The sequence below is a fragment of the Capra hircus genome, chromosome 12, assembly GCF_001704415.2.
Source record: "Capra hircus breed San Clemente chromosome 12, ASM170441v1, whole genome shotgun sequence".
NCBI lineage: Eukaryota > Metazoa > Chordata > Mammalia > Artiodactyla > Bovidae > Capra > Capra hircus.
The window spans coordinates 60,240,403-60,261,275 of NC_030819.1; the positions used below are offsets into that span (position 1 = coordinate 60,240,403).

Below are 20,873 nucleotides of genomic sequence, written 5' to 3' on the forward strand. Positions count from 1 at the left end.
AAATGTCAGTTTTCATTCCAGTTCCAAAGAAAGGCAATGCCAAACAATGCTCAAACTACTGCACAATTGCATTCATATCACACACTAATTAAGTAATGCTCAAAATTCTCGAAGCCAGGCTTCAGCAATACGTGAACCGTGAACTTCCTGAACTTCCTGAAAGTTCCGTGAACTTTCAAGCTGGTTTTAGAAAAGGCAGAGGAACCAGAGATCAAATTGCCAACATCTGCTGGATCATCAAAAAAGCAAGAGAGTCCCAGAAAAACATCTATTGTGCTTTATGGACTATGCCAAAGCCTTTGACTGTGTGGATCACAATACACTGTGGAAAATTCTGAAACAGATGGGACCTGCCTCTTGAGAAACTTGTATGCAGGTCAGGAAGCGACAGTTAGAACTGGACGTGGAACAACAGACTGGCTCCAAATAGGAAAAGGAGTACGTCAAAGCTGTATATTGTCACCCTGCTTATTTAACTTCTATGCAGAGTACATCATGAGAAACACTGGGCTGGAAGAAGTACAAGCTGGAATCAAGAGTGCCGGGAGAAATATCAATAACCTCAGATATGCAGATGACACCACCCTTATGGCAGAAAGTGAAGAGGAACTAAAAAGCCTCTTGATGAAAGTGAAAGAGGACGTGAAAAAGTTGGCTTAAAGCTCAACATTCAGAAAACGAAGATCATAGCATCTGGTCCCATCACTTCATGGCAAATAGATGGAGAAACAGTGGAAACAGTGTCAGACTTTATTTTTTGGGCTCCAAAATCACTGCAGATGGTGATTGCATCCATGAAATTAAAAGACGCTTACTCCTTGGAAGGAAATTTATGACCAACCTAGATAGCATATTGAAAAGCAGAGACATTACTTTTCCCACAAAGGTCCATCTAGTCAAGGCTATGGTTTTTTCAGTGGTCATGTATGGATGTGAGAGTTGGACCGTGAAGAAAGCTGAGCGCCGAAGAATTGATGCTTTTGAACTGTGGTGTTGAAGAAGACTCTTGAGAATCCCTTGGACTGCAAGGAGATCCAACCAGTCCATTCTGAAGGAGATCAGCCCTGGGATTTCTTTGGAGGGAATGATGCTAAAGCTGAAACTCCAGTACTTTGGCCACCTCATGCGAAGAATTGACTCAGTGGAAAAGACTCTGATGCTGGGAGGGATTGGGGGCAGGAGGAAAAGGAGATGACAGAGGATGAGATGGCTGAATGGCATCACTGTCTCGATGGACGTGAGTCTGCGTGAACTCCAGGAGCTGCTGATGGACAGAGAGGCCTGGCGTCCTGTGATTCATGGGGTCTCAAAGAGTCGGACACGATTGAGCAACTGAACTGTACTGACCCACCTTCTACGATGTGAGGACACAGTGAAAAGATGGCCATCTTTGAACCAAGAATCATCTTCTCAATAGACATCAAATGCTCCAGTACTTTGATCTTTAGATTCCCAGCTTCCAGAATTGTCAGAAGTAAATTTCTATTGTTTATAAGGCACTCAGTGTATAAGACAGACTCTGTCAGAAAGGGTGGACACTGGTTCTCCTTAAGGGCCAGTCACCCTCTCTTTTTTCTTTAATAAATTTCCCTTTTCTTGCCTAACTCCCCGGCTCTCTCTCTTTTTCTCTGCACTCACCCTTACATTCTGGAGCTGAAACCCCAGAGGGAAGATCCACCGCAACTGGGTTGTCCCCTCCCTTGGACCCTGCCGAGAAACAGGGACAAGCTACGGGATGGGATTTTCCACTTGCCTTGCTGGACTGACATCCCCACATCCACCCACATTTCATCCATTGGTTTCAATGGTAAGTGAAATCTTATTCCCTCAGATCCTCTCTCTCTTGCCAGGTTTCCAAGTCTTAGCACTAGGCAGGAAGATCCACACTGCCCTCAGGCCCTTGGCCTTGTGTCCCGTCTGACTTTGAAACAGGGTACACTCATTTCAAAGCAGACTATTATTACTCTCTGAGAAAGTCCTGAGAATGGGGACGCCTTTTCTCTCAGACCTTTCTCCTCGTTTTATCTCACCCTTGTCTACACTTCCTATTCAGCTGCAGTGGGAAATTCTTAGTCCCAGCCCTCAAATTCTACTCCTCTAGGATGCCTTCTCCAAAACCCGAAAGCCTTGGCCTTCCAAGGGGAGATAAGACCAAAAACACTTATTTACTATTTTAACAGTGTTTGGCTGCAATGTAAACTTGATAAAAGGTCCCAATTGCCAGAAAACGGAACTCTCGATTATAATACTCTACAGGACCTCGATAACTTCTGCTGCTGCAACGGCAAGTGGTTAGAAATCCCTTATGTTCAGGTTTTCTTCGCTCTCTGCTCTCGACCCTCTCTCTGTGAATCCTGTTCTACTTCTCAAATACTCTTAGCTTTACTCTGGGCCACATCCTTCTAATATAATGTCTCCCGGATCCCTGTTCAGACTTTTGTTCTTCTTCCTTCGACTCTTCTGACCACAGCCCAGCCCCCCTCTAGTACTCCCAATCACTTGCAGCTGCTCCAGATCCAGTTCCACAACCTCCACCTTACGTCCCCTCTTCCCTCCCTCCTCATAAGCTCAGGCCTCCACCACCAGCCACCACTGCAGCTCCCAACCCCCTTCCCCAGCCTGTGCCTGAGATTAGCTCTGAGACCTCAGCCCCACCCTCTACCCTGAGGGTCCCAAGGCTTTACCTCCGACCTCCCTAGGTCCCCTCCCCATGCCCAGTCCGTAAAACTTTAAAACAGGAAACTTCACTGCAGGACCCTGCTCCTTCCCCTGCTCCACTCCTCCCTTTAAGGGAAGTAGCTGGAGCAGAAGGCATTGTTGGAGTTCATGTTCCATTCTCAAATCTCTCCAGTTTTCCTTTGAACATAGTCCTACTCTCGATCCTGTGACACTCATCCCTAATTCTTCTGAGACAGCCATTCATACTTGCAAAAAGGCAGAAGGCGGCCCTCAAACCCCTCAACAAGACCTTTTAAGCCTAGACTTTAAGATTTTCAATAACCAGGAAGAACAGGCAAAGCTAGAGAAGACCCAATGAGATCAGGCCAAATACCACCTTTTATCCACTGCCCTGCTCCAAGCCTCCATCAACCAACAAAGAAATGAAGCCACCTGGGCCATGGGCCCGCTCATGCCTCAAGTCAAGAGCCCCTCCAGGTCCGTGTCCCACTGTGGCATAAAGGGACATTGGAAGGTGGACATAACGACCTTCTTATCAGTGAGACATGTGGACCCTGTCAGTTATATCAGCCTGGTTGGGCAGGTCCTGTAAGGAGAATCCTTAGCACATGGTCTACCCCCATTGATTTAGTATGTGAGGCCTTGTCTCAACTGGAAGAGTGTTTGGCAATGCAACCAAGATCTCAGCTATCTTCCCTAGCTGACCCCAAGCGCACAGCACCCTGTGAATTTCCCCAGGCTGAGCTTGGTTCCAGGGGAAGCTGAAGGTGATCTCTGCCTTCTCCTGATTCACGCTGTTATTTCATCAGGGCCCTTCATGCTCCAAAGGCAACAGAGGGCTCTGCAGAGCCTGTTGTTTTAGCAAACTCTTGAAATGGCACATCCCTTTCTTACTTAATTGCTCATAGCTGCAAAACTAAAAATGAAGGTTTAGAATATGTTTCCCATGTTTAGACACATGGTCAGAATAAATCTCTCCACTCAAATGCTCTCTTTTTCTTCCCCTGTCCTGACCTTCTTTCTCTTCACAGTCATGTTGCACAGTAAGAGTTTCTGTGCTCACTTTCTTCACTCCCTCTCCTCATATTTACTCTTTGTTGCGATCTGACTCCATTCCCTGAAAGTCCTCTCAGTAGTCATCATTTATCTTCACATTGTTAAATTCAACAACAGTTTACATGCTAGCCTCATTTGACCTCACTGTGGCATTTGATACTGCTCTCCTCTCCCTTCTTAAAACTCGCCTTTAGTGTTAGTAACACCATGCATGCCTAGCTGTTCACCTCCTTCTCTGATCATTTTTCAGTTTCTTGAAAAGCAGGCTCTTCCAGTGATTGCCTCAGTGATGCTGCCACCACAGCTTTAGGGTGTGATTTTCAGTCCTGTGCTCCTCTGTCCACATATGTTCTCATTGGCCACCATGTTTAAGTCTCTGCTCTCTTTCAGTGACAGCTTAAGACCCAGTGTCTCCATCTCCTTATACTCAGCTCAGACATCACTGCTGGGCTCTGGACCCACAGCATCTGCTCTGTGTTTGACAATTCTAACTAAACGCTGTCTACTCACTTCCTATACAATATGAATTAAAACCTCTTACTCCCTCTGCATTCCCCTCACTGAAGGCCCAATCATTTCCCTAATGACCTAGTAAACCCAGTCATTCTATCTGTCCCTTCTAACTTCATCTCCTAAGAGTTGGGTTTTGCTTCCTAAATATACGTCAGGGCTCTTTTTCCTGCTTGCCAATCACACTGCATGATCTTAGGCCCTCACTACTACTTTTTGCCTGGAGTACTGCTCTCTCTAGGCTGTACCTATCCTTTCCTCTGCCCAGTCTCCACAGTGATTTTTCTAGAGCTAAAAATCTGTTTGTGTCAGGTCACTTTCCTGCTTCAAATCCTTCAGGCTCCCATCACTTTCAGAATAGGGGTCAAACTCCTCAGACTGGTACACAAGGCCCATCAAGATCCAATGGTGAGAAGTTCACACTCAGCATCACACTTACTAGCAGTGGAAACTTAGACAATAACTTAACCTTTCCATACCTTGGTTTCCTCCATCTGAAAACATACATGATATCACTTATGAGATAAGATTGCTGGAAGGATTGAATGAGGAGATATGTAAAGCAGCTATGGTAGTGCCTAGCACATCCCAAGCAACTACTGTCTGATAGTAGCTGACATTTTTTAGCTGACTGAGGGTGTTAGTCTAGTTGCTCAGTCATGTCTGACTCTTTGTGACCCCATGGACTACAGCCGACCAGGCTCCTCTGTCCATGAAATTCTCCAGGCAAGAATACTGGAATGGGTAGTCATTCCCTTCTCCAGGGGATCTTCCTGACCCACGGATCAAACCTGGGTCTCCTACATTGCAGGTGGATATCATCTGAGCCACCCAGGAAGCCTGTCTTTATGACCATCCTTCTAATCCTTCTCTTTCCCTTTGATTGTATTGTTCTACTTCACATTTCTGAAAACAGCCTGTGGTTTCATTCTTCTGAGCTTTATTTTTACCTTGTTGCTTCCTTCATCTGTAATGCCTTTCTCCCATTATCCATCTAGCTAACACACACTTTAAAAATCTCCTCTCATGTCACTTTCAGGAAATCTTCCTTACCTTTCCACTTCAATCTGATTTAGCTTCTCCTAGTCTTCAAGAGATGGGAATACCAGACCACCTGACCTGCCTCTTGAGAAACCTATATGCAAGTCAGGAAGCAACAGTTAGAACTGGACATGGAACAACAGACTGGTTCCAAATAGGAAAAGGAGTACGTCAAGGCTGTATATTGTCACCCTGCTTATTTAACTTATATGCAGAGTACATCATGAGAAACACTGGGCTGGAAGAAACACAAGCTGGAATCAAGATTGCCGGGAGAAATATCAATAACCTCAGATATGCAGATGACACCACCCTTATGGCAGAAAGTGAAGAGGAACTAAAAAGCCTCTTGATGAAAGTGAAAGAGGACAGTGAAAAAGTTGGCTTAAAGCTCAACATTCAGAAAACGAAGATCATGGCATCTGGTCCCATCACTTCATGGCATTAGATGGGGAAACAGTGTCAGACTTTATCTTTTTGGGCTCCAAAATCACTGCAGATGGTGATTGCAGCCATGAAATTAAAAGATGCTTACTCCTTGGAAGAAAAGTTATGACCAACCTAGATAGCATATTGAAAAGCAGAGACATTACTTTGCCAACAAAGGTCCGTCTAGTCAAGGTTATGGTTTTTTCAGTGGTCATGTATGGATGTGAGAGTTGGACTGTGAAGAAAGCTGAGTGCCGAAGAATTGATGCTTTTGATCTGTGGTGTTGGAGAAGACTCTTAAGAGTCCCTTGGACTGCAAGGAGATCCAACTAGTCCATTCTAAAGGAGATCAGCCCTGGGTGTTCTTTGGAAGGAATGATGCTGAAGCTGAAACTCCAGTACTTTGGCCACCTCATGTGAAGAGTTGATTCACTGAAAAAGACTCTGATGCTGGGAGGGATTGGGGACAGGAGAAGGGGACGACAGAGGATGAGATGGCTGGATGGCATCACGGATTCGATGGACGTGAGTTTGAGTGAACTCTGGGAGTTGGTGATAGACAGGGAGGCCTGGCGTGCTGCAATTCATGAGGTCGCAAAGAGTCGGACATGACTGAGCGATTCAACTGAACTGGGGCTTTTGTAGCTCTTTTTAAAATTAAGAGAATAATTATTTATTTTTGGTTGTGCTGGGTCTTCACTGATGTGCGCAGGTTTTCTCTAGTTGTGGCGAGTGGGGGGCTACTCTTCATTGCAGTGTGCAGATTTCTCATTGTGGTGGCTTTTCTTGTTGCAGAGCACAGGCTCTAGGCACACAAGCTTCAGTAGTTGAAGCAGGTGGGCTTCAGTCGTTGTGGCATATGGACTTAGCTGCTCAGCGGCATGTAGAATCTTCATGGACCAGAGATCGAACCCATGTTGCCTGGATTGGCAGGTGGATTCTTATCCACTGTACCACCGGGGAAGTCCTTTAGTTCTTTTTAGAAACATTTATTCCAGCACTCAATACTCTGCATTAGACTTGGTTATATGTCTGCCTCCTGTACAAAACTGTGGTTGCTTAAAATAAGATACAACTCTAAGTCCTCGGTTCTAAGAGTAAGGCTTGACACCATTCAAGTAGGGGGTCAATAAATGACTGTTGGGTGAATTAAGATACTAATCATTTCCTTTCATCAGATGCTCAGAGATTCTGGACCACTTTTGCTTCAGAAAAGCACCTTACTCCAAAATTATTTTTATCTTATTCCTTCCTCTACTAAAAAAATGACAACTTTTAAGCAGCACTATTAGCTTACTGTCAGTGGAGAAAATGAGCTAATCAACTGATAATTAATTACAGTTCAATATACTTCTAAAGGATATCTGTATTTTCAAAGTAGTTAATTAAGACAACAGGAAGGTTTTTAGTGATGGTATTTAAAGAAGTATAGAATAAGTCAGGGAGTATATGATAAGGTAGGGAAGATAAATTTTACATGGGAATTGCTTAGCAATTCTTTAAATAATGAAGATTATTCTTTAAATAATATCAAATGAGTGTTCAGCCTCTATAGGTAGGTAAGGCTTAGGGTTACTGTATGGGGGGGTTTGGCCAGGAAAGCATGAAGAAAATTTTCATAATGAAGCTAATTGCTGAGACACTTGAGTGACATCAGTAATGGAATAGCAATATGACCCCATGTGTGTGTGTGCATGCTCAGCTGCTTCAGTTGTTTCCGACTCTGAGACCGTATGGACTGTTATGTAGCTGACCAGGCTCTTCTTTCCATGGGATTCTCCCGGTAAGAATACTGGAGTGGGTCACCATGCCCTCCTCCAGGGGATCTTCCTAACCCAAGGATAGAACCTGGGGGTCCTGCATTGCAGGTGGATTGCTTACCCACTGAGCCACCTGCAAAGCCCAAGTATGACCATATAAAGGAATAAAATCTTGAAAGATGCTAGAAGAAGCTAAGCGAAAAAGAGAAAAAAGATGTAAAATGCCGTACATACATTATTTAATTCTATTTATATGAAATGTTCTGAATAGGCAAATCCATAGAGACAGAAAATATATTAGTGGTTGCCAGGGGTTGTAGGAATGGGCAGTGACTTCTAATGAAGTCACAGTTTTTTGGGGGGACTGATAAAAGTGTTCTGAAATAGTGGTGATGGGGGTACAAGGTTGTGACTACACTAAAAGCTGGGTCAATTTTATGGCATGTGAATTCTATTTCAGTAAAATATATATAAGAAAACAAAGAATATACCAGAAAAATTATCAATAGAAAAAGCAGCATTAGTTATTTATCATTAGTATTGGAAGGTCCAGAAATAAAATTGCAGTTTCTAAATATAAAGGATCATGGAGCTAGCCATTTTAATAGCTTATATAAAGAATTTTTACATTTATTTTCACCAGTCCTATAAATCTTCTGCTATATCTTAACCATTCATTTATAGACTCTAAAAACTACAATTGTCAGTTATTTGGTGTTTATTTCTACTTTAATCTTTCAATTAAAAAATATTTCTCTTAGTTTATACTGCTCTCAACTTAGAACTTTAACAAAAATAAAAACCTATCTTAAGTTAAATTTAAATGTTCCTTTCAAACATTAGTTCCATTTTCAAGATGGGCATTTTAAACTATTTATTCTATGCCAAATATATGCTGCAATTAATAACATTTTATGCTTTTTTATTTTTCATAGTGATGTAATTTTTTACTATAGCTTTGTTTTCTTCATCACACATATTGCCACTTGTTATATTTATTCACCTGTTATCTGCTCCCCATGTATATCCATGAGAGCAGAGAAATCCTAGGGCTTATGCACTAGGCTAGACCCTTAGTGCCTGGAATGAGTAGGCTTTCAGTATTGACTGACTGAATAAATGAAGTAGGTCATTGCCAGGTACAGAGAAGATGTTGCAATGAACATTTGCAAAAAACTTTCTGATTTACTCTAATTTGGCTTTGCGCACTGAGAAATACAGGCTGATGTGGTGACTTACCTTCTCACTTAAGTGAATCCTGAGGCTAAAACTCAAGAACCCTGCTTTCCTTTATTTCCACAGCTGACATTCTGTGATTATAACTTCAGTGATGATAGAATGAATTTTGTGTAGGATCTTAAGATATTGTCTTATTTACTGTTGCCCACAAATATTAACAAAATATAGGCATGCCATTACCTCAGGTTCAAGAATCATCTCTACAGTAATAGGAAAACAGAACATCTGAAAGAACCATATGCACGACAATTGTTGCTGCCTCCCAGAAAGATGTGACCAAGGCTCTGTAACACCCTAACAGCACAGTTTGTAAATTGCCTAGTTAAGTCTGGACTCAAACTGTGTTACCCACTTTTAAACTGTTGTTAAATTCCTTAATACTTTAGAGTTGCTAGGGTGAACCCATTTACTGTGACAAAAGGATTACCTTTAAGTTGGTCTTTTACTTTAAGTAAGTGATATTTCTTCTTTAATGATTGTAACAAAAGAGGGCTATAGTTTACTACCTATGAATGAGTAAACAGATGATCAGAGGCATACTGGATTCTCACAGGAGATGGTAAGCACATGTATACTGTATCCCACAACAGATATTGGGAAGCTGTATAAAGAAATCATTTGGATGATGGGCCCTTAGACACCAATCTCAGATTATGAATACATATTCATAAGTAGATCCAAGCACTTAATAAAATTAAATTTGATAATTTGAAAATGTTCTCTCCTAATTTACATATGTAAATGTTTACCTTTTAAAAATAATAATAATAATTTTGAAATCAGCACTCGTCAAAGGTTTGGCAATCAGGCAGTAGCTATGAAAGACTGATTTTTTTAAAATACCAAAAGGATATTTTTTCAAATTGCATTGATTTGTTTCCATATTTTTAAAAGATCCTTCTTCAACTTTTTAAACTATTCCTTTTGGTAACAAAAAGTGCTAATGTTCTCCTGTTTTTGGTTTCTTTGTATAATATCCCATTACTGTATTCTTTAGGAAGTTCAGCTCTATGCCAGCATTCTCTCATCTCCATCTTTCACATTTCATTCTTCAGAGATCTCTTGAGATTTTTGGCATCTATGCTCCACTTAGTTTTGCTTTAGAATTTTTAACTGGTTGTCCAGTCCCAAAAGACCCATCACATATCTTTACTGACAAATAGACAGTGGATTTCTCATTGATTTCACTGAGAAATCAATCCCTAAAGGCAGCACATTACTTTCACTGAAAAAGGCACAGTTAAGTGGTATGCAAAAGGCATTTCTGAATTATAAGATGAGCCCTAAAATTGACACTGAGTCAGTACTATTTGTAGAAAATATTTTACTTTATTTTCAAAGTGAAATTATTCTATTCCCTACAGTGACATCAGAGATAGGTTTGCTGTTATTGACACAGAGTTTCCTGCCTTGAGTCAAAACAGTTAATTCCTTCCTGCAGTAAGGCTTCTAGGAAATTAACTTATTCTGTACTCTGTGGACAGAGAATAGGATATCTTTGGAGGCACTGTAATTACTCCCTTGGAGGCCCTTTGGTTATATCTCCCTAAAAACTATCAGGGAACATACAAGCAACTGCAAAATAATCTTGCCTTTTTGGAAACATCTCCACTCTCTTATCTGCATACCTCTCTGTGCCTTACTTCTGAACCAAACTTTCGTCCCTCTCCAACTTTTCCACTGTGACTTCCAGAAACATTATAGGATATTCATTTCATTTCTTTGCTTTAATTAAAAGTTCCTTTCCTCTGTGGAGGCATTGCTTCTCTTGAAATGTATTCAAGTGGAAGTTGGCTATTTTCCCAAAGACTAAGTTGTCACAGGATTTAAAAGTGGGTTTGCTTTCAGCTCCATGTTTCCTATTCTGAATCATTGTTGCTTACCCTAATATAAAAACTTCCCATCCAGGCATATCATCTGTTTTTTAAAAAAACACTTGTTTAGTTATTTGGCTGCACTACATCTTAGTTGCAGCACATGGGAACTTTGGTCTTCAGTTGCGATATGTGGGATCTAGTTCCCTGAGCAGGGATCGAACTCAGGCCCCCTGCACTGGGAGTGTGGAGCCTTTGTGAGTGGACCAGGGAAGTCCCTCAGCTTCTAACAACAACTACCACATTAATTTCCAGAATCTCCTCTCTATCCAAGTCCCAGCCTAGTTAACTCTTTGAGCTCCAGATCTGATGTAGATAACTGCCCATCTTCAGCTCCACTTGGATATTCCACAGTCACTTCCAACTTAGCAAAATGTGAAAATTATCAAACCTCTAAATATGAACTACCATAGAACCTGCTCAGATTCTATTTCTTGGATATGTTATGGTTATGAAAGACACTATTAGTTCAATCAAGAATCCCGTGAGTGACCTTGAATCCTCCCCCTCCTTTAGTTCTTCACCACCTCATCCATCCTTATTCAATAAGCCATCAAGTCTTGTTAATTCTACCACAACGTATGTACATTTTCATTTAAGTCTCCATAAACAAGATCACACAGTCTTTCTACTCTTCCTAATATCGCATTAGACTTGTTCATAGTCTCCTACCTGATCTGTCTACTTCTAGGCTTGCATTTTCCAATTCATCTCCTTACTGCTGTCAAACTGATTTTCTAAAATGCATATTTGAGAATGCTTATTCCATGGGTGGCGAGGAAGTCAATGGTTCTCAACTGAAATCAGGAATAAAATTCACATACTTCAACAAGATATAGAGGCTCTTCATAGCCTCAGTTCTTCATCCATCTTCAGCTTCATCTCTTAAGTGTCTCTCAGACACCTTCTTCTCAGTATGTTATAGCTACATGTAGGCCATCACACATGCCATATCCTCCCAAAACAATTATTTTCTATGCATGTTCTGCAGTGGCCAACTCTTTGCAGCCCCATGGACTGCAGTGACTTCATCCAAGTTCTTTCATCACATGGATGATATCTACTCTTTCTTTAAGACTCAGTTCAGTTATTTTTTCCTTTAAGAAGACCTCCTATCTTTCTTCACCTTGGTCTGACTAGGTCTGTTTATTTATGTTCCCTTCATACTACTTCTTATCATTGTTTTATAATTATTAATATTCTGTCTCCTCCATCAGACATGAGCTCCCTGATGCAAGGAGCCAAGTTATTTACCTTTGAATCTTTAACTCCTAGCATGCTGCCCTGTATACTCTGTATGCTCAATAAACATAAAAGAATCAATTTTGAACAATACTATTGACCACTACTTATAAACCAGTATTACTACATAAGAAGTTTAGACAGATCCATAAGAAATCAAGAAAAGCCAGAAGCAATTTGAAATGTTACAATGTTCATCAATTTTACCTCATAGAGGGCAATTCCTCCTATTATAAATCTTGGCTTTACTCCCAGAAAAAGAACACAATAGATGACACAAAAAAAGCTATTCTTACATTTTGAGTTCCTCATTCCTTAATTTACATTAGATTAAGGACTGGGATGTTGTCTTTATTTTATCAAATTCAGTAACATAAATATGTATGTACATACATAATTTCAATAGCATAGATATCTTTTTGAAGTGCATTTATAAAGTTGGAAGTAAATGATTCTGTGCTCTTTTGCAATTTTCTAGTCTTACCTCAAGTCTAGAATAATACTTTCTCCAAAAAAAAAAAAAAATAGGAAACTTATGAGAATCCTGTCTAGTGATAGCCTTTCTAGTGAATTCTGTCACTTTTACTACAATCCTTAATTAAACCTGTCAGATTAATTAAGATATAGCTATGACTAATGTTGTAAATGTCTAATCTAATGGTAAGTTCATAAGATGGAAGTTTATTTCTTTTACACTTAACAGTCCAAGCTGGTATTGTTTCATGAGCAACGGAAGTAGTTCTGTTTCACGAAGTCATCAGAGGATCAGGCTTCTTATTGTTTCTCTCTGACTAGCATGTCACCTTGCCTTCATCTGCATGTCTTAAGACAGCTTGCTAACAGACCCACTAACCACTGGAAAGGGGAGAGGGGACATACCATTAAAGGCATGTCTTAGAAGTTAAACACCTCACTTCTGCTCACATTTAATTGACTCATGGTCTCTTGACATAGTAATTGCAAAGAAGCTAAGAAGTACAACCTTTAGCGCAGGAACCCAGGAACCTACCTAAAAATTGAGCTTCTATTAATAAAAAGAGAGATTGACATAATACTAGAACATAAACTCTTTGAGAACTGAGATTGTGCATTTTTGCATCTGTAGATGCTTTGTGTTTCTTCTGTTATTTTAATGACCTTTTATATACTTAAGAAAAGAACTTGGGTGCATTCTATCTCATCTTTCATTTTCCTCAAGGCATGTATCAGATAAGGGATAATGGGACTCTATCAGGAGAAAGGAACTCAGATCAGGAAGTTCAACACTTCACAGCCCGTCTTGGCCCTGCACTCAAATGTTCTAGAACTAAAGATGAGGTTTTCTGACTATTTTTAACTCCTAGAACTGGACAGCAGGAACTTCAAGGAAGCAAAAAAAAAAAAAGAAAAGAAAAGAAAAGAAGAGGCTTTCTTTTAACTTCCTACAAGGTTTGTAATAGGAATGTAATGGATATTTTCAGAAAACAGAATAGAAGAATCTTACTGAAAAAATCATGACAGGTAATTTCATAAAAATTTTGCTCCTAAACCCATGCTCTTACTATATATACTTATATGTCAGGCTATTCTGAGAACCTGCTATTCATTTTTCAAATAATTCAAATAGTAATGTGTTTCCATAGGTAATTTACATAAAATTATTTTTAGAAATCATGATCAATTGCAATCTGTCACCTGATTATCTATGGTTTAATTCCTCTGGAAGCAATTAAATCTGTCTGGACTCTAACTATGATGATCTCTAATTCTGTAGAGCTCTTAGTTGTTCTTGTTCATTTACTTGTTCATTTAGAATGACCTTCTGTGTCTTTTCATCTGTGGGGATTTTCTAAGGTTAAACGGTTTGAATTCAAAAGCTCACAGATACATAGTGCTTGAATGTCTATCAAACATGTAAGAGGAAGGATGGATATAAGTTGATGTAAGAAACATTAACAAGAAGTGTTCTCAGACAGTTTACCAAGGTTGCTTTCTTTGAGTTTTACTTTCATATCTCATGATTCAAAACCTTGGGGAGCTGTCTCTGGAACACTTTTTTCTCTTAATCATAGAGAGCTAGAACCAACACATCAGACGGTATTAGATGTTTTAAAAAATAAAACAATAAGTAGTCTCAGAGAAGCAGCAGCATCACATATTTGAAGATATATATATATATATTCTTCAACATATATATATATATATGTTCTTCTTTTCTATTCTAAGTTCAATTCAGTTCAGTCGCTCAGTCATGTCCGACTCTTTGCGACCCCATGAATCGCAGCACGCCAGGCCTCCCTGTCCATCACCAGCTCCCGGAGTTCACTCAGATTCATGTCCATCAAGTCAATGATGCCATCCAGCCATCTCATCCTCTGTTATCCCCTTCTCCTCCTACCCCCAATCCCTCCCAGCATCAGAGTCTTTTCCAATGAGTCAACTCTTCACATGAGGTGGCCAAAGTACTGGAGTTTCAGCTTTAGCATCATTTCTTTCAAAGAAATCCCAGGGCTGATGTCCTTCAGAATGGACTGGTTGGATCTCCTTGCAGTCCAAGGGACTCCCAAGAGTCTTCTCCAGCACCACAGTTCAAAAGCATCAATTCTTCGGCGCTCAGCCTTCTTCACAGTCCAACTCTCACATCCATACATGACTACTGGAAAAACCATAGCCTTGACTAGATGGACCTTAGTCAGCAAAGTAATGTCTCTGCTTTTCAATATGCTATCTAGGTTGGTCATAACTTTTCTTCCAAGGATAAGCGTCTTTTAATTTCATGGCTACAGTCATCTGCAGTGATTTTGGAGCCCAGAAAAATAAAGTCTGACACTGTTTCTACTGTTTCCCCATCTATTTCCCAGGAAGTGATGGGACCGGATTCCATGATCTTCATTTTCTGAATGTTGAGCTTTAAGCCAACTTTTTCACTCTCCTCTTTCACTTTCATCAAGAGGCTTTTTAGTTCCTCTTCACTTTCTGCCATAAGGGTGGTGTCATCTGCATATCTCAAGTTATTGATATTTCTCCCAGCAATCTTGATTCCAGCTTGTGTTTCTTCCAGTCCAGCATTTCTCATGATGTACTCTGCATATAAGTTAAATAAGCAGGGTGACAATAAACAGCCTTGACGTACTCCATTTCCTATTTGGAACCAGTCTGTTGTTCCATGTCCAGTTCTAACTGTTGCTTCCTGACCTGCATACAGGTTTCTCAAGAGGCAGGTTAAGTGGTCTGGTATTCCCATCTCTTTCAGAATCTTCCACAGTTGATTGTGATCCACACAGTCAAAGGCTTTGGCATAGTCAATAACGCTGAAATAGATGTTTTTCTGGAACTCTCTTGCTTTTTCCATGATCCAGTGGATGTTGGCAATTTGATCTCTGGTTCCTCTGCCTTTTCTAAAACCAGCTTGAACATCATGAAGTTCACGGTTCATGTATTGCTGAAGCCTGGCTTGGAGAATTTTGAGCATTACTTTACTAGCATGTGAGATGAATGCAATTCTAAGACAATGAGACTATTAACTGAGTTTTTTTAAATCACATAATCTTTTAATGTTATACTGGTCTGAGATCAGTATGTGTTTTTTATATAAAATTTGAGACAAACTCAAAGAGATCACAGTCACAGTTTTTATTAGAAGGAAAAAGTTATAGATACTATATGAGGAAGAGAGTTTCTCTTCTTTGCCAGTTGTTACTTCTTAAGCATACTAATTTTCAAGCCACAACATGAACAAAAGAACTCATGTAATCATGTCACTAGGTATTGAACATTCAGTTGTTCATTTGCTCATTTCACGTTTCACTAGTGCCTGCCAGAGCCACCAATGAAAGGGGAAGTGGCTCACAGGCAAGTGAGGACACGAACAACCAACACGCAGGTTTATGAGGGCTGCAGTGGAAGAGGGTACTGAAGAAACTAATGAACTCTTGCTATTAATATGCTCTAGTCATTGTGGGAGATGCACCTCATAAACTTAACTCACTTATCCCTTATAGAAACTCCCTGAGAAAACATTATTAATCCCCAAAGAAACTAACATTCAGAGGGCTGAAGCGACTTTCCTAAAGTCAGAAAACCAATATGCAATGGAGCCATGAATCCAAAACAGGCCTGTCTCACATTACAATTGTACTCTGTCCACTAAACTCCTGAAGTCTCCTTGAGCTTTGCAAGGTGCCATGGGTGCCAAGACTTTAACCCTATCTGGGAAGATAGCAACTTTCTTTTTTTTAAATATAAATTTATTTTTAATTGGAGGCTAATTACTTTACAATATTGTATTGGTTTTGCCATACATCAACATGAATCTGCCACGGGTGTACATGTGTTCCCCATCCTGAACCCCCCTCCCACCTCCCTCCCGGTACTATCCCTCTGGGTCATCCCAGTGCACCAGCCCCAAGCATCCTGCACTAAGAAAGGACAGCTGGAGTCAAGTCTTGAAGAATAAGCATTGGTCCTATAGGCAGATAACAGTTGGGGAAGGCTTTCCAGACAACGGAAAGACCATGTGAAAGACACAGAGGCTTGTCAGAAATGTCAAGGTTAGAAACTCCAAGTTTAGCAAAAGAAAGCCATTGTAGACACTAGAGGTAGGCTGCCTGGATTCAAGTCCCAGCTGCTCTACTTCTTAGATGTATATATCAGTAAGAGAAGACTTTAACTTCTCTTTCCTTACCTATAAAGTATGGATAATAATAGGACCTACCTAATAAAGTTCTTGAGGATTAACTGACATAATATAAGTAAATTATTTTACACAGTGGCTGGGACCCAGGGAGGGCTCCATGAATATTGTGGATTATTATTTTGAAATATTAATAGCTGGGATATAATGTACAAGGGAAACAGTGACAGGATATAAGTCTGGGTTGAAAGGTCAGGGGTTGATCATAAAATGCCTCTTATTTTACATAATTAGGAACATCACTGAGGGATTTCAAGTGTGTGTTTATGTGTGTATGTTTTTCATAAAATCAGTTTCAGTTCATTTAAAAATATCTTTGTGATGTCAGTGCAAAGAACAGATCAGAAGTGAGATCTGAGTCAAGGAGACTGACTCTGATTACTGCAATAATCAAGGGAAGGTACCAGAAGGATATGAACTTGTGATAAGAGGACGGACAAGCCTAAAAAATACTCAGGAATTAGTATTTGTAGGACCTGCTAAACAGTTACATGGCAGAGGTAAACTAGAGGAGTTGGCGGTGTCAACTGCAGAGATAAGGAATATAGAAGTATTCTCTGAAAAAGATGCTTATATAGTAAAGTCAAGTCTTGCTAAAACAGTAAAAGAAATCAACTCATTCAGGCACAAAATACAGGAACTATTGTGGTTGAAAAGAGTGACCCTGAAACTCTTGCTTGAAGTTTAAAGTTAAAAATAAGGAAATTTATTGTTACTAACAAAGTTATTCACAGGAAAAAAAAACCACAACATTTTGTAGGATAAAACTAATAACTAGTTTAATGTCATTCATGTTCAACTTTTATATACTATCCCCCAACACACACAAACACAGTATTTTCAGGTCAGGTATAATTTCACAAAAAGAGAGAACACACAAAAAGTTTAGATTACATTTATGATTTTATTAGTAATGAAGGCAAAATTGGTTGGCCACATCAAGCAGAGGCAGATGCTGCTTTCCCAGCACAGACTTCTTTGATTCCCAAAGTCCCCAAGTGGGCACGTAAATGTAGGTGACATAGTCAGAACAAAGCAGGGCCAATGTATTTACTCTGGGCTTACCTGTCTAAGAAGAACTTGTACCAACATTTTACCTACTTCTATTTACAGGAACATATAAAAGCATAGCTGTCCCCAGATTTGTTACCCTGACTCAGGATTAACAAAGCAATTCTCTTGGAGAAAGCCCATTTTACCATAATTCTAAGTTATTTTCAGTGTTGAATAAGCACTAACTACCTGCAATCAAGTGGGCTGTAATACAGTTAGGGAATTTGATTGCATGTATTTATTTCTAAAACAAATCCTTTAATTTTGACACATTAAATCAAAATGCTAGTTGACATGAACAAAGTCAAGCCTTTGGTGGGTATTAATATGTTTTGATATCTGGAACATTCACTGATTTCTCAATGTCCTATGTACTAACTTTTTTTTGAACTACTAATTATCCTCTGGAAAAAAAATTTCCAAAGATAAAATAGCCAGAATAAACAGAATATATTGATTTGAAAATTATTCATCAAGACATTAACATAGATGAAATTTAATACTTCCTTCTAGATATGAACATTTATCTAGTTCATAACTTCAATGAAAGGGTACATCTAAAGAAACTGTTTCATTCTTCAACCACTAGGACTACACAAAGCAGTTTCAGCACCAGGGATAGAAATCTTCCCTGATAATAGTGAATGCCATAATACGGAGGAGTAAACGCTAGGTTTACATGACTAAGTATAAGCGCAGGCACAAGGGAAGCATTCTATAAATGTGTTGTTGTTATTCTTGCTATTATTCTTGCTATATGTGAAGCTGATGCAGTAAAAATAGTTATATTTCTCCTCAGTGACAGAAACCCATAATATGTGGAAAATTGATGACCCTAATTAAATATTTCTTGTTTTATATGCATTAATTTAAAATCTAGCACAACAGTGAACCACCATTTCTCAATATGAGCAAAATACAAGAAAGAAAAACAATAAAATCATGAATTAAAGTTCTTTAATCAAATTAAACTTCACTGTAAAAGTTAAAAAGCAAAAAAATACAAAGTTTTAAAGAAAAATTATCTTTGCAAACATAGTCATAGGATTCTTTTGCATTATCATTTTTCATAGAAATTTTAACCAGTATATTTTTACTACATGTTTTGAAGAATAAAACAATTAGTGAAGTGTTGATGACCAACTGTAATATATTATTTCATATTATGTGCATTTCCAAATAAGCTGAAAAAATCACATTAAAATCTCTAGGAAGTCAAAATATATTTAGCAATTTATAGAAATAACCAAAAAGTGTTAATGTCCACTCCAAGAATGACTGCAAATTCATGCATTGAAAAGGCATTCATATGTGATAGACATATTTGAACTAACATATAATCTTCATTAGAAACTAGGTAATCTGGGTTCTGCATAATTTTGGATATGGACATTTATTTGTTTATATACAAAAAACAAATATAAACATATTTTGATGTCACCAATACCCAATATATTTTCAGTGGATAGATCAATCTCTGTGTTACATATATGGTTATCAGACCAAGTTACATTTTAACAGGCATCTAAGTGTGATGCTGGACCAAGATTACCTAGGTTTTTTTGTTCTCTAGTGTTTCCTGACTCAACTGTTTGCCCAACTCTGGATTGCTTTCTGCCTCTATTCTTGAGGATTCATGGTTGCCTCCACTTTCCTTTTCAAGTTTGCCCCCACTGTGGCTTTTTATTCCTGACCATTTAATTCTGACTATTTACTAGCTCTTGGCATTGAACTTCCTTCTCCTCAAAGAAAACCAGTTTCCTGCTGCATATACACTCATGACTCACTACTGCCTGTATTCCCAGAACTGAGAAAGTAGTCCTTATTTTGGATGTTTGTCAGAATTCATGCTATTGTTTTCACTGTAATACTCTGTACTTTTCAAAGCAGGATCACAATTTATATCATTTGTGAGACTATAATAATCTCATTACATAACAAGCATTGTTCATTCCCATTTCATTGGTAAGGAAAGTGAGACTCAAAGAGGTTGAAGAGTTTACTAAACAGTGACAATTCAATAACTTGAACACTAGTTTTAAGGAACTTAACCTTCTCAAAATTCATGTTTTAAATAATTTAAGAATACTTTAGAGGAATGATTTTACTCATATTTTAAAAGTCTATTCATTTCTTCAATAGTTGAGCCAATTAAATCTTGAATATATTCACATTGTTGAATATACTGAATTATTAGAATCTGTTTTTAATTTCTTTCCTCCTCCTTTTATTTATCCAAACATTTATTAAGTACTTACCATGTATCAGTCAATGATCACAATATACTGCTGAAGGTTTTATTTGTAAGAATGATATAGTCCTTGACTTCAAGTAGTTGCTGATCTAGTGAGAAAAAAAAACAAACGAACATATAATGAATGGCTGCACCACCATACTTTTTTGCATAAAAGTAATTATAATGTAAAAGCACACTTTCTGAAATCATATTATTTATATAAATTTTACTAATCTATTGCCAGTGTCTGTTGTAGAATATGAATAACATGAAGACAGGGACTTTGGCTTACTCATTGCTCTATTTTCTGTGGGTTTGAACTATCTACACCTTGTACAACATACTCAACAGTTACATGTAGTAAGGAAGATTATGTTTATTTTCTTCTAGGCTTTTAAAAAATTATACTGTGTGTTTAGCAAATGAAGATGATCTATTAGATACATAAATTCAATGCATTTCTCCCAAACTTCTGGCTAATTTAAACTTTTTGAGAAAAGTTTTCTACCTTATCAAACAGACATCTATATCTGTTATCCATCAGATATACCATCTATTAAGTACAGAATTTCTTTCAGTTATTCAACAATAAATATACACTGTTAGAAGTAGATAATGTCTCTCTAAAGTTGTCCTGTTGCATAGTTTCATTATTTGAGACTTTTTAGCATGTTTTCTGAAGTATCTAATGAATATTAGAGAGTTTCTACTTGTTTATGTAATAATATCGGAGGAATAAGTTCCTATTAATTTATTAGCCTACATGAAATTTCATTTTCAGTTAATGCATATTGAATAGTACATGGTCACAAAGCTCAAAGGATTGATGTTTCAATTATACTATTTCATGTTTATAGCTGCTAAGTTCTAAGTTTCACTGCACCTCTTCTCTTGGTCTAAACTGTGTCATATATGACTATATTTCCTTTGGCATTTTCCTTATTAAAAAATCAATAGATTATATCTTACAGTTCTAGAGTGCTGAGAACATATCTCTCTGGTTTGCTTTCAAAAACAATTAACAGTATTGTTTACATGTGAAAAGTTAATATATGTTTTACAGTGATTCAGTATAAGATATT

At 38.5% G+C, this 20,873-nt stretch overlaps 1 long non-coding RNA gene across 1 annotated transcript in view; it reads right to left on the reverse strand.

Moving 5' to 3' along the window:
• Positions 1-20,873, reverse strand: part of LOC102178917 — a 543,725-nt gene that overhangs the window by 514,069 nt on the left and 8,783 nt on the right. Inside the window, exon 3 of the long non-coding RNA XR_001918944.1 lies at positions 19,814-19,898. This is a non-coding gene — a long non-coding RNA (uncharacterized LOC102178917). The remainder of the gene's footprint in view (positions 1-19,813; positions 19,899-20,873) is intronic.